Source organism: Crotalus tigris, unplaced genomic scaffold, assembly GCF_016545835.1.
Source record: "Crotalus tigris isolate CLP2741 ecotype Arizona unplaced genomic scaffold, ASM1654583v1 scf7180000018715.8119751781:844558, whole genome shotgun sequence".
Lineage (NCBI taxonomy): Eukaryota > Metazoa > Chordata > Lepidosauria > Squamata > Viperidae > Crotalus > Crotalus tigris.
Window position 1 is genome coordinate 96,310 of NW_024097163.1, and position 14,099 is coordinate 110,408.

The window sequence follows — 14,099 nt, forward strand, 5'->3', positions numbered from 1 at the left end:
TCAGGCCGGTGTAGATGGCCAAGTTCCTGACCTGGAATGTTAATGGCTTAAATTCACCTCAGAAATGGAGAAAGGTCTTCCACTATTTGAAACAACATAATAATAGCTTGATATGTTTGCATATAACTTCAAAGGACTCAAAATATCTGACAAATTCTCGTTTGGGATCACCTTTTATAGCTCCAGCTCCAGGGAAAAAAGGGGGTGTTGTAATTTATGTGAAGAAAAAATTATCACCTAAATTAATTGAGATTGATCTTGAAGGAAGATATGTCTTTGAGGAACTACTGTTACAAGGCAAGAAAGTTCTTATTGTTGGATTATATGCCCCTAATCAACAACAGAAGCAATTCTATAAGCTTTTGCATGGGAAGATATCCCAGTTGGATTATAAATCTGTAATTTTAATGGGTGACTGGAATGGAGTTTTGGATATAACTATAGATAAAAAGAGCTCTTCAAAAAAATTCACTCAAACTAAATTACCCAAAACTTTTTTTGATTTGAAAGAAGAGTTGGAACTTATTGACATTTGGCGAGAAAGGAACAAAAGTGATGGAGATTTTACCTTCTACTCGGATAGACACCAGTCATTTTTAAGGATTGACTCCTTTTTGATTACTAGTGATTTTCTTTCTAGGGTGAGAAAGGTAAAAATCTTTCCCAGGACCCTTTCAGACAATAGTCCTGTGTGGATGGAGCTATACTTGGAAGATGGGAACAGAAGGCCTTGGAGACTGAATGAGAATTTGTTTACCCAGGGAGAGTTTGTACAAAAATGTAAAGAGTATTTAAAGGAGTTTTTTGCTTCAAATATGAATAAGGGTACATCGATGCCCATGGTCTGGGACGCCAGTAAGGTGTACATGAGGGGAATTTTAATTGATTTAAATAAAGTTTTTAGGGATAAAAGGATACAAAGACGTAGAGAAATAGAAGATGAGATTAAAATAAAAGAAGAAGCACTTGCTCTTAATCCAACTGATAATAACTTAAAGATTTCTATAAAGATGTTTAGGGAACAATTTAATATGTTGATGGCAGATCAGGTGGCTACCAATTTGCGTTATATGAGACATAATACTTTTTGTAATGTGAATAAGCCTGGGAGGTGGTTGGCTTATCAGTTACGAAAGAAACAGAAGGCTAGGATTATAGAGAAAGTAAAATATAAAGGTACTGAGGTTTTTCAGCAAAATTTGATTAAAAAGAGTTTTTTAGATTTTTACACAAAACTATACTCAAGTGATAATATAAAGGGAATGGATATAGATAAATATTTACAATCTGGAGATTAAGACTGCTCCCACCCTCTTGGTCTTCCATAAGCTACTTAAGACCTGGCTTTTCTGGCAGGCCTGGGGTTTATAAAACCTGACCCCTGGATGACTGTCTTTGTACTGTTTGTTTGTTATGTTTTATGTGTTTTTTATTGTTAGCCGCCCAGAGTCCTTTGGGAGTGGGCGGCTTATAAATTTTAAAAATAAAATAAATAAATAAAATCAGTACATTTTCCTAAACTTTCTGAGGAACAGCAAAATGGGATGAATTGTTTAATTACTGTGGAGGAAATTGGCTTAGCTATCAAGCAGTTAAAGGTGGGAAAGTCTCCAGGAACAGATGGATTGACGTCGACGTATTATAAAAATTTATATGAAGAAATGTTGGAGCCATTAAAGGAGCTTTTTAATAGTATCTTGCTGGGAGCACAAGTTCCTCCTTCTTGGAAAAGAGCGTTTATATCATTGATTCCGAAGGAGGATCAAGATCTTACAGAGCCTAAGAATTATAGGCCGATATCATTATTAAATGTAGATTACAAGATTTTTACAAAAATTTTGGCAAATAGATTAATGCAGGTTATGAAGGATTTGATTCACAGTGATCAATCAGGATTCATAACAGGGCGATACATGAAATATAATGTTAGACAAATTATTAACTTAATTGAGTATTTGGATAAGAACAATCAGATTCCTGTGGCTTTTATATTTTTGGATGCTGAAAAAGCCTTTGATCAATTAGATTGGCAATTCTTATTCTCACTGGTAGAGAAAATGAATTTTGGGGATAATTTTTTACATGCACTTAAAGCTATATATCAGCAACAATCTGCTCAAATTGTTGTTAATGGGGGATTGACTGAGACTTTTAATATTGAAAAAGGGACAAGACAAGGATGTCCATTATCTCCATTGTTATTTGTTTTAACATTGGAGATTTTGTTGATCCAGATTCGAGAATCAACGGTAATCAAGGGCATAAAGATAAGAAAAAATGAGTATAAATTACGGGCTTTTGCGGATGATTTGGTTTTGATTTTGGAACAACCGATTCAAGCAGTTGATTGTCTATTAGAATTTATAACACATTATGGAAAAATTTCTGGTTTTAAAGTCAATAACCATAAGACTAAGATATTATCTAAGAATATGTTAGCCAATGACAAGGAAAGTTTGGTTAAAGCCACAGGTTTTCAGATGGTGAAAAAGGTTAAATATCTGGGAGTATATTTAACTGCCTCAAATGGAAAATTGTATAAAAATAATTATGAATTACTATGGGCAAAAGTGCAAAAGGATTTAAATGACTGGAAAAAACTGCAATTGTCGCGGTTGGGGAGAATTTCAGCTGTAAAAATGAATGTTCTACCAAAGTTTCTTTTCTTGTTTCAGATGATACCTATTTTTAAAAAAGATGTAAATTTGGAGGAATGGCAGAAGGGTATCAATAAATTCATTTGGGATGGGGAAAAACCAAGGGTTAAATTTAAGATTTTGCAAGATGCCCGAGAAAGAGGAGGACTTAAAGCATCTAACTTGAAATTATACTATGATGCAGCCGCCTTAACTTGGATAAGTGATTGGCTTAATTTAACAAATAAGGATATTCTTGCTCTTGAAGGGTGGGATTTAATGTATGGTTGGCATGCATATTTAATTTTTAATAAGAAAGTGGACTGGGCTTTCAAATCACATATTTTGAGGAGTGCCTTACTTCGAGTTTGGAAAAAGTATTATTATAGGTTAAATTATAAAATACCCATCTGGGGGATTCCTAGACATGCAATTGAGGGGATTTCTAAGGGGATGAACTTTGATACAATTTCGTATAAAGAATTATTAACTTGGTCAGGTTCGGATTGGCATTTAAAATCTCTAGATGTATTAAGGCAGGAAAATATTCTACAGTCATGGTTTCAATATTTACAAATAGTGGACAGGTGGACTGTAGATAAGAAAGAAGGAATAACACTAGAAGATGGAAATCTGGTTATTCAGATTAAAGATCAGAGTCAGGCCCATATAAAAAGAATTTACAATGCTTTAATAGAATTAGACTCTGAAACAGAATTGGTTAAAGACTGTATGATTAAATGGGCTCAGAATATCCAGGATCCGATCCCATTGGACTTATGGGAGACAATTTGGATTAGAAATGTTAAATTTACACAAGCTCAAAATTTGAGGGAAAATTTTTATAAAATGTTTTACAGATGGCATTTAGATCCTAAAAAATTATCTTGTATGTATCCAAATTTACAACCCAAATGTTGGAGATGTGGTAATATGGATGCGACATATTTTCATGTTTGGTGGAATTGTAAAAAGGTAAAGGCTTTTTGGATTATGATTTGGTGGAACATTCAAAAGATTTTTAAAAGGAAGATAAAGTTCACCCCTCAATTATTCCTATTGGGTATCTTTGTGGATTTAAATGACAAAGAAACTACTTTAATGTTGAATTTATTAACTGCAGCAAGGTTACTAGTAGGCTCATATTGGAAGAAGGATTTGTTGCCTACTTTAGAAGAATGGATATTTAAAGTTTCTAACTTTGCAGAAATGGCAAAAATTTCTGCTTATTTGAAGGATCATACACAAGAAAGATATATTATTGTATGAAGAAGATGGATAGATTATATTCAGAAAAAATATGGGACTATAAAGTTTCATTTACTTTATGAGTAAATTTTATAGTAACTGTTGTTGAGATTTGTTTATATGACTTAATTTAAGGGGAGTTAAAGGTTAAGTATGATGTTTTTTCCTCTTTTTTTCTTTTTTCTTCTTTTCCTTTTTTTATTATTGTTAACTTTCTTATTAATAACCCTGTACTCTGCTCTGGGAAGCGAGGGGGGAGGGTTGAGGGTGGGTGGGTGGGTGAGTGGGTGAGTAATGATAATATGAATAAATGAAAAATAAAAAACTTTTTATTTAAAAAAAAGATTGAAAAATCTTTAAGCCCTGACCAATGGCAACACGTCCCAACAGATAAGAACTTTGTGAACCAAGTTACGTGGCTAGAAAGTCCTGAGTTCTTGGCTGGTCCAAATAGCCAGTTGTCGCAGAGACCACAACACTATATGCTTCCAGCTCCAGATCAACATACCAACGCACAACCTCAGGCACCCAGTAAACTTCAACCAAACTGCTTCAAACCCGCAGCTAAGCAGAGACACCTGAGATTGGGCATAGTTTTGATCATCTTGATCACTTGTTTTAGCACCCCAAGAATTAGCCTTGTAGGAGCCTGCAAGGACTTATAGACTATTGAAGATATTTGTCATGATCCAGTGATTGACAAATGTCTGAAGGCCAAAAATTGTCTTCCCCATACACCTCACATGGGCGAAGCGTGGGAGCATATGATTGGTGCACCCCGCAAAATCAAAGACTCTATGTTGATAAAGACACCCACACCCACACATGAAGTCCTCACTACCCTGATGACAATAGTAGCAGCCATCTTCAATACTCCATCGGTGGTTCCAGACCCTGTGGTTCTTGAGTATACTGGGTCTTCTGCAGCTGCTGTTGTTCCTGATTTTACAACTCCTGCTGATGCTCCTGATTCTTCAGTTCCAGCTGATGTTCCTGATTCTTCAGTTCCAGCTGAAGTTCCTGAATTTCCAGCACCTGCTGTTGTTCCTGATTTTCCAGATGTTCCTGACTCTTCAACTCCTGCTGATGTCCCTGAGTTTTCAGCTGTTCCTGATTCTCCAGCTCTAGTTGTTCCTGTTTTCCAGGTTCTTTGGCTCATGAGTTCCCTGTGTTTCCAGGTTCTTCGGTTCCTAAGTATCCTGAGTCTTCTGTTCCTGATTCTCCAGATCCAGCCATTCCTGTGTTTCCAGGTTCTTCAGCTCCTGAGTTTCCTGTGAATCCAGTCTCCTTTGTTCCTGAGATGTTTCGGGTTCCAGTCTTTCTGTTCCAGATTTGGTTCCAGTTTCTTTTACAGGAAGAAGACCTTGTCTCACTGAGAGACAAGGACGCATACCAGAACTATTGGCCCATTGAACCTGCGCACAGGGCCCGCCCAGTTGATGAACTAGTTTGCCAAGCTGAGGTCCAGATCGTGAAGCCACGTAAGTCAGGTCGTGACTCAAAGACTCTTGTACCAGGCTGATCACAGATTTGGTCCCGTTGCTGATGAAGACCGAACTAGAAGATCAAACCTCAAACCATGTATTCTGTTTATGCATTGTTTGATGTAACACTTTCTTATTTCTGTCATAACTGTGCATGTTTTTTATATTTACCTTATAGTTATGCATGTTTCATTACCAGGTTTACCTATTTAGTCACTAGTTAACCAACAATAAGTTGCATGCCTTAATGCTATGTTTTTTGCTATTTCAGTTAGTTAGTAGTGGAAATGTAAATTTCCAAGCAGGGAGTGTTCTGGATCGTATAACTCTATGTAACCCTGACTAGAGCATGTATCTGTATGTTAGAATATCTGGCATTTACTGGGTTAAGTGCTGTCTCCTTAAGAGATGGTTTATGGGAAATGTAGTTTAGCTAATCAGTCATCCCATGTTTATGGGTCAGTGGGAAGAGTTTCTAAAGGGCATTGGGAGACTTCCTGGACACAAGCCAGATTGGAATGTCTTTGTCTAAAGAGAAGCATGGGCCATCGGATGTCACACGATGACCCTGTTCCGCTATAAAGATGGTATGGAGAGAGCATTATTTTCTCACCTATGGGAATGAACAGAGATGTATTTTCCAGAAGAAACAACCAGCACAAATGCAAGTAATCTCTGCCCATGTGGAGCCAGGGTAGTAAAGAGAGTTTTGGATTTGAGCTCAAGGGCTGCTTTGGAAAGAAGGTGAAGGTGAGTACCTTTAAATTTTAACTTTAAAGCCCAAGGGAATGAGAGAAATGTGTGTATGTCTCTCTGTGTGTGAGTGAGAAGACCCTTTTCCCAATCACAGTTGGATTTTGCTCCCTGTGGTCTTTCCTAACCACAGAAAGGATCTGTTCAAGTGGGAGACCCTGGAAAGCATGGGGGTTTGGCCAGAGTGCAGGACCTTTTGTTAGAGAAAAGGTGTAACAATGCTAAGAAAAAGACTCAGGCATGTCTTGAGCAGAGGTTTAAAGCTGTAGGACACAGCTTGACAAACTCTGAGTTTATTGCTTCTTATATACTTTTTACATACATAGGCTTTACCATTAGCTGCTGACATTTTACATTCATAAGTTTAACCTTTAGCTGTTGACATAAAGTAATTGAAAAATTCCTTCATATAAGCAACTATTTTCTAGTAACCTATTACCTGAGATAAGAGATAAAGACAGGAAGAGATAAGGGGGAACTTAAAGCATATTATTTATTTAGGTGGGTAAGGCATTAAGTCAAAAAGGTATGAACTTCTGACTGCTTCATTCAGACAAAGGGTATCAAAAGGTTATGAGGTTTGTGGGGGGGGGGAAGCATGGCAGTTTGCTGTGCGTGCTTTTTTCCCAACATCTCATTCTTTATTTTATTAGTGAAGACATCCTCAGCGGGAGTAGTTAGTGGGTCTTAGCTTAGTATGGAAGATTGCAAGACATCTTATTAAGTAAAGAAAAAAGACATTGAAATAAACAACAACAGCTGATAAGGATAGCAACTATTATAATGAGATATTGAACAATCTTTCCAAGAAGGCCAATGGGAAGCCATGACCATAGAGCCCTCCACCAATTTCCTAAGGTATCAATTTTTAAATCAGAAGTCAAGTTATGTAAAACATTAATTTGCTTTTGAATAACGCCAGATTGATCAGAAACATTGAAATAACACATAAAACTGAAGCTGGGACACACACAGGTATAAGACAGGTAGAGAGTACATTTTCCATGTCATATGATTCAGAAATACAAAAGTCTGTCACTTGTGTTACATTAGCTAATTGCACCCAAATATTATATTTCATCTGTGATTCTAAAGGATGAGATGGAAGAGCTTGAGCCCCCACACAGCAATTAAGAAGGAAAGAGAGGCAAAGAATGACTAAGGAATTTGCAGTCAAAACCACAACTATGGCAGCACATAAATTCTCTGGTGTAGATTCTTTTCCCTGTTGCCTCAGAACCTCCTGCGCTTTGGATGTTAGGTTGTTCACATCACCCCAGGTCATTGGCCGACTGCGATGGCAAGAGCAAAAGGGACGTTGTGCTGTCTGAAGAGTCACCTACTTCATTTCCGGTATTGGGTTCTGGACTTGATACCACAACATCTTTGGCTGGTCACACACACCAGGCTGGAATCCAGAGAGGGCCTATAGGAGCAAGCACAGAGCATAGCCTCACCCCCAAGTTAGTAATGGAATTGGACCTAACCAGGTTTTATCAGGCAATTGCCGATAATATACCAATGGATTAGGAAGCACAGCTTTCTGCTGAAAGTGACGCTGGTAGGCAATAGTGTTTTGAAAAGAAATATTTAGCTGGTTTAAAGTTATTAAGACTTTATTGATTTGACGAGTTATCCATGCCAAATTAGGTACCCTTGATCCCTCCTTTTTTAATTGTTTATGAAGGCAATCCTTAAAGGACCGATACATATGTGAGAAACAAAGGATAGCTGCTGTAAAGTTAAAAACAAAGCCATAAGATTGGAGTTGATCCTGGGCGTGATGTAAGCACCTGTAAGATTAAAAATAAGTTGGCACACATAATGAGAATCAGAGATTAAATTAAAAGTTTGTTGAGAAAAGGTGTGGAAAGCTAAAATAACAGCAGAAGAAATAAGTTATTCTGAAAATAAAATTGAAAATCAAATTTTGGGATAAGAAGAACAATATTAATTAAATCAGTCCCATTTCAAGGACAAGCTTGATTGTGTCCTGAGGTTATTTCAGCAACAGCCTGGATAAAAGATAAAACATTTTGGGATGGGATAAGTAAAGCCATTCAATACAATATACTTTTTGCGCTTCTAACACAGCTAATACTCCTGTAAGTAGATTACTAGTAAGAAATATCAAAAGTGTTAAGTGACAATTTTTATATGGAATTCTGTCCACAAATTGAGTACTCAAGTACTTAATTTGCTCAACTGTGGTAAATGCTGGAACTACAAATGAGATCTCCAGGTTGTTTTCCTTTGATCAATAAGTTAAATTCCAAGTTAATCAAAGATGGAAACAAATGTCTATTAAGTAGGTTAAACATTTCCAAAACTTAAGGAAAACAATTCAGAGTTATTTCTTTTGGTTGATAGATAAAGATTTTGCCAGCTGAAACTGCAAGAGCAGGGATTAAATTTCATCTCCATTCGCAAACTGGAATTCTAAGCAGAGAGGGAAAAAAAGTTTAAAATGAACAGTTCCCCCCCCCCTTTCTTTCTTTCGGTCTCTCTTGCTCTTAAAGCAACACAGCCAGTTGAAAAACAAAAGAGACAGGAAAATTTTTTGTTACAAACTTTTCACTACTTCTTTTTGATAACAAAAACTGGAGTGTTCCATGGACTAGTGGAAGGGGCAATGTGTTTGGCTTGTAATTGTTCTTGAACAAGAATTTTTAAGGCCTGTAATTTGTACAGAGGAAGAGGCCATTGTTCCACCCAAACAGGTGTAGTAGTTAACCAAGTTAAGGGTAAGGCAAACATTTTATTCATCGAAGGTGACAGTAGCCCCCCATTTACTAAGCAAGTCTTGTCCCCAAAGGTTGACATGAATGTCAAGAATGAAAGGATGAAGTTGAACAGTTACAGTAGAATTAGGAAGACTTGCAGAAAGAAATTATGTACTTTGTCATGCACCTTGTCGCCCTCCTACACCCCAGACCCTAGGGCATGGGTCAGTGGGCCAAGATGCAGGCCAATCTTTAGCTGAAATTACTGAAACATCAGCCCCTGTATCAATTATGCCCTCAAAAGGCTTACCCTGAAAAAAGACTGTCTGACGGGGTCGCTGGGTGGTGATTGGGGTGGTTAATGCAATTACAACAGGATCTGTGGAACCAAACCCACTGTCCCCTCGATCCCTATCACGACCCCCTGCAGGGACAAAATAGGGCAAATGGAGTAATTGTGCAGGACTAGTATTGCTTGGCAAAGTCTGTGGAATGTTAGTCCATAATTGAATAAAGATGACACCTGATGTCAGAATCCAATTATATTTCATCTTTAATTATCAAATATAGAAACTCCCAATTCTGCCTTCTCTGGATTCTGCCATAAGAGGGAGAGAAGGGGGAGAACAAAGGGGCTTTATGGCCCTCACTTCCTTCAGTATACTTCAAGGAGCTGAATGCTGAATGTGTGTTTATTGTAACCTCAAAGCGTTAGCACCAAAGAACCTTACCATAACAAAGAAGGGTATTTGCCTTTCATGTAGTTATCTGAAGTCTCCATCCAGACGGAAGAAAGAAAAAAGGGGGTGGAATTGTGATACCTGAAACTATCACTGGAAGGGGGGTTGATTGGGTGGGACTACTGGGGAACCCCTTAAAACCTTGAATGGGAGGGCTTGGACCCCAAGTCCTGTCTAGCATGCCTGCAACCATTTTCTCTTAATAAAGGATTCCTGTTGGAAGAATTATTCCAAGAGTTCTGTCTTCTTAAGATGCAAAGTGGGGTGGGTCCTTACATTAGACAGGACTTGCAAAATTAATCCACCTGGAAGGGAGACCCTTGCCGGGGGATTTTGCAAAAATTTACCATGTCAGACAATGGAGCAAGAGAGGGGGAAAACTCCCTGGAAAGAGAGCCGCTGACCCAGTTGGAACCTTGCCAGATGTTGGGATCCGAGAGGCCAGATTCCTCAGGAGAAGAAGTGGTGGAGACACAGGACCACAAGCCTCGCTGGTCGATGGGCGTTGGAAAGAAAAGTGAGTGGGGAAAGGAATCAAGAAAGGTGACCCTGAGACGGGGGACCAAGCAACCAGAATGGAAGCAGGAGATGGAGAAATCCCTGCACGCAAGTGAAGAGGGAGGAAGCTGGGCACCGTACTCAGACTGGATCCTAGAGAAAGCTATTGACCTGATGAAGAGAACTCTCAGCTCCCTAGGAGAGGAGAATCCTGAGCCCTACGGCCGCCCCAGCTCCTGGAGCCGCAAAGGAAGAAACACCGAGGGGGACGTGGAACCTGCAACCCCGGGGACAGCTACTGATCCAGTAGCCCCCACCCCCTACTAGACCACAGATGGCAACCTGGATGGAAGACATTACCACCAACAACGGAGGCACCGATCCATTCCAAGACGTCCACAGGTGGAGGTGAAATTCAAAGGGGAGCCAACACGCTTGGGGTTTTTCCTAACCCAAGTCCTCAGCTACATGGAGGAATACGGGCAGAACATTCCCAGCGACAAAGCCCGCATCCGGATCATGCAATCCGCCCTGGATGGACCGGCTGCAGATTGGGTGGTGAACTTGCATGACTCCAATGCCCCAGAACTCAGTAACTACAACTGTTTCATGTCCTCTTTGAGAAGACGATTTGAAGACCCCCTGGCTGATCGCAAAGCCCGTGAAAGGATAAAAACGATGAGGCAAGGCAAACGCCCGGTGGCTGAATACACACAAGAATTCCGGGCCATTGCCAGCAAACTGAATTGGCCAGAAGACATCCTCCTTGGCCATTTCAAAGACGGACTAAACTATATGATGCTTGCCTGCCCCGAGGGGACCCACATCGACTTGAGGAATGGTACGTCTTGGCAGAGGAAGCAGAGATCGACATATTGAAGAGGCACCACCGAGGAAAACAATGGAGCCGCCCCCCGCCTGAGCTGACACACCAACCGGTGAAATCATCAGATACAGCCAAGAAGCAAATTGGGTGTTTCAAGTGCTGAAGAGAAGGGCATCGAATGCCGCTCAAGGGCCCCTCAGCACAACCCAGACAGATCCCCAATCAACAAACCCGGAAAGTTTTCAGCTAAGCCAAAAGAAACGGCCATGAGAATGATGTAAATTGCAGAAACCCCCACCTCTGCTCACCAAGGGGAAAGAACTCCAGCCTACACCACAGGGCCAGTGGATGCCTCAGATGACAGCTCGGAGGGCGAACCCCTGGTAAGTGGATGCATCACACCCATCTTCAAAACAGTGACTATATTAATCCCCCCCATGCCCGAAGCTGTGAAGGTGAAAGCCTTAATAGACTCTGGCTGTACCCGCTGCCTCATTAGCCCAACACTAGTGGGGAATCTGGGCATCCCATCCAGGAGACTGGAACAACCAATCTCATTTGGCCAGTTAGATGGATCCATAGCAGGGGGGGTGCCAGCTACCCTAGCCACTCTACCAATACACCTCTCCCTGGGCAACATGAAGAGGACATAACGTTTGTGGTGACCCCAGGTATGGAATGCCCAATGATTCTAGGGATGGAATGGTTGAAAAAATGGAACCCCTGGGTAAATTGGAGGACGACAGAAATCAAATTCCCGAAGGGGGACCCTATGGACTTAAAACCCCAAGGGAGGCTACCAGAATCAAGAATAGAAAAAGCATCCATAGGAGAGGAAAAAAGATTAACAGAAATACCAGAGGAATATAGGGACCTTGCTGAAGTCTTCAGTGAGGAGAGGGCGAATGAGCTTCCCCCCCACCGACCCACAGACTGTACCATTGAATTCAAGCCTGGGGCAAAACTCCCGAAGCCCAGATTATACTCCATGAGCCCAAAGGAGAAGGAGGAAATGGAAAGATTTATAAAAAAAAACCTAGAGAGAGGTTTCATTGAGCCAGCTAAGCCTAAAGTGGCTGCCCCGGTCCTTTTTAGAGAGAAGAAGGATGGCTCTTTACGTTTATGCGTGGATTATAGGGCCCTGAACACAATCAGTGAAAGCAACCTATACCCGCTGCCCCTCATGAAAGACATGCTGTCAAACCTATCGAAAGGGAAAATTTTTTCTAAACTAGACTTAAGGGAAGCTTACTATCGCGTGAGAATCAAGGAAGGGGACGAATGGAAGACTGCATTTAACTGCCCCATGGGGTGCTATCAATTCAAAGTCTTGCCATTTGGATTACAAGGGGGCCCTGCAGTCTTTATGCAATTAATCAATGACGTTCTAAGGGAGCACCTGTTTAAGGGGGTCCTTGTGTACTTGGACGACATTCTTATCTTTACTGAAACAAAACAGGAACACGTCAACCTTGTCAGGCGGTTTTAAAGAAGCTGCGAGCCGCCCACCTATATGCCAAACTCTCAAAATGCAAATTCTACCAGGAAAGGATAGACTACCTAGGCTATTGCATATCCCCACAGGGCATTGAAATGGACCCAGAGAAGGTCAAAGCAGTATTAGATTGGGCGCCACCCCGCACAAGAAAGCAACTACAAAGTTTCCTGGGCTTTGCAAACTTTTATCGCCAATTCATCCCCTCATTTGCCCAGATAGCCTTGCCCTCACTAACTTACTAAAAACGAAGGGAGCATCCTCAGTAAAACCTAGCCAGCCACTCACATGGACAAGGGAGTGCCAAGCAGCGTTTGAGAGACTAAAGAGACTTTTTTCTGCCGAACCAGTACGAAGGCACCCAGATATGGACAAGCCCTTCATAATACAGGCAGATGCAAGTGATGTGGCAGTGGGGGCTGTGCTATTACAAGAAAATGATGATGCAGTATTGCAACCCTGTGCATATACATCTAAGAAACTCACGGAAACAGAACAGCGCTGGCCCGTATGGGAGAAGGAGGCTTATGGGATATGTTGGGCATTACTCACGTGGCGATAGTTCCTGGAAGGCAACAAAATCCCCTTCCAGGTGTGGATTGATCACAAACATTTGGAAGCCCTGAAAACTTCCAGGAAAAACTCAATCCCAACCAAGCCAGCTGGTCCCAGCTTTTCACCAATTCAATTTAAGCTCCAACATTTACCAGGAAGAAAGAACTCGCATTGCCCCAATAAACAGCGCACGAACCACAGGACTCTAGACCAATAACTGGCAGAGTCACAAAACTGGCAGACAGTAACCACAAGAACCCAAGCCAAAATAAAACCAAACTGACAGCCAAACTGGAATTGAATTCAGAAAAAGTTTGGAAACAGATGAATGGTTCCAGAAAAACAAAAATGTGTGCACAATGAGAGACGGGTTGCCTTGGGTAGGGGAAAAGTTATATATACCAACAACTCAAAGAGTAACTTTCATGCACCTTTGCCATGACACAAAATCAGCAGGGCATTTTGGATTCGTAAAAACTTTACATTTAATTAAACGGCAATTTTGGTGGCCATCCATGAAAAAGGACATTGAAAGTTATATAGCCAGTTGTCCAAAATGTGCCACGGAAAAGAGGTTGCAAGGGAAAGTGCCAGGACTATTGCAAACAGTGGCAAGTCCCTCAGCCCCCTGGAGAGAAATAGCCATGGATTTTATAGTGGAATTGCCAGAAAGCAATGGGAATACTGTGGTCTGGACGGTCACGGACTTGTTTTCCAACCAGGTGCACTTTATCCCTTGCCAAAAGATTCCCACTGCAAAAGCCTTAGCAAAACTTTTCATCCAACACATTTACAGATTGCATGGGGCACCCCAACGCATCATCTCTGACAGGGGGGTGCAATTTACGTCTGCATTTTGGAAGGAAATTTTATCCCTCTTAGGAACCACTCAGAGACTGACATCTAGCCACCACCCTCAAGGAAATGGATCGGCTGAAAAAATGAACTCCATACTTAAGCAATATTTAAGATGTTTTCTTAGTTTCCAGCAGACCGAGTGGGCGGACTTACTCCCTTTTGCAGAAGTTGCCTACAATAATGCAGTCCACTCCAGCACAGGTTACACTCCTTTTCAAATAGCCACCAGTCAAAGTTTCAACCCCATGCCAGAATTAACCCCAAACGAACCAACGATCCCTTC